Consider the following 285-nt stretch of genomic DNA (forward strand, 5'->3'; position numbering starts at 1 on the left):
CCGCGCCCTGGCGCCCCCCCCCCCCCCCCCCCCCCTGCCGTTGGAGGGGTGTCAGGGCTGTCCCCTGGGTCAGACCCCTCAGGGAACCTGTGTGGCCAGCACCTGATGAGTCCCTCACTGGAGCCAGCGCCAAGAGAAGTCTCCTGGCCGTGGGCTGCGTGTCCGGGGGACGCTGCCAGTGTGCGGCATCGGCGTGGGGGGGCTGGGGCAGCCATGTGGGCTGGGTGAGCGCCTGGCGTGGTGGGACAGGACAACCTCCTCAGTGGTGTCCATCAGCTCCTCCCT

At 71.6% G+C, this 285-nt stretch overlaps 1 protein-coding gene across 1 annotated transcript in view; it reads left to right on the forward strand.

Moving 5' to 3' along the window:
- The window catches only part of EIF2B4 (eukaryotic translation initiation factor 2B subunit delta), a gene marked incomplete at its 5' end in the record, with an annotated part of 4,399 nt that overhangs the window by 3,109 nt on the left and 1,005 nt on the right, over nt 1-285 (forward strand). The gene's annotated exons all lie outside the window — the stretch shown is intronic.

Source organism: Antrostomus carolinensis, unplaced genomic scaffold (genome assembly GCF_000700745.2).
Source record: "Antrostomus carolinensis isolate BGI_N321 unplaced genomic scaffold, ASM70074v2 scaffold32480, whole genome shotgun sequence".
Classification (NCBI taxonomy): Eukaryota; Metazoa; Chordata; class Aves; order Caprimulgiformes; family Caprimulgidae; genus Antrostomus; species Antrostomus carolinensis.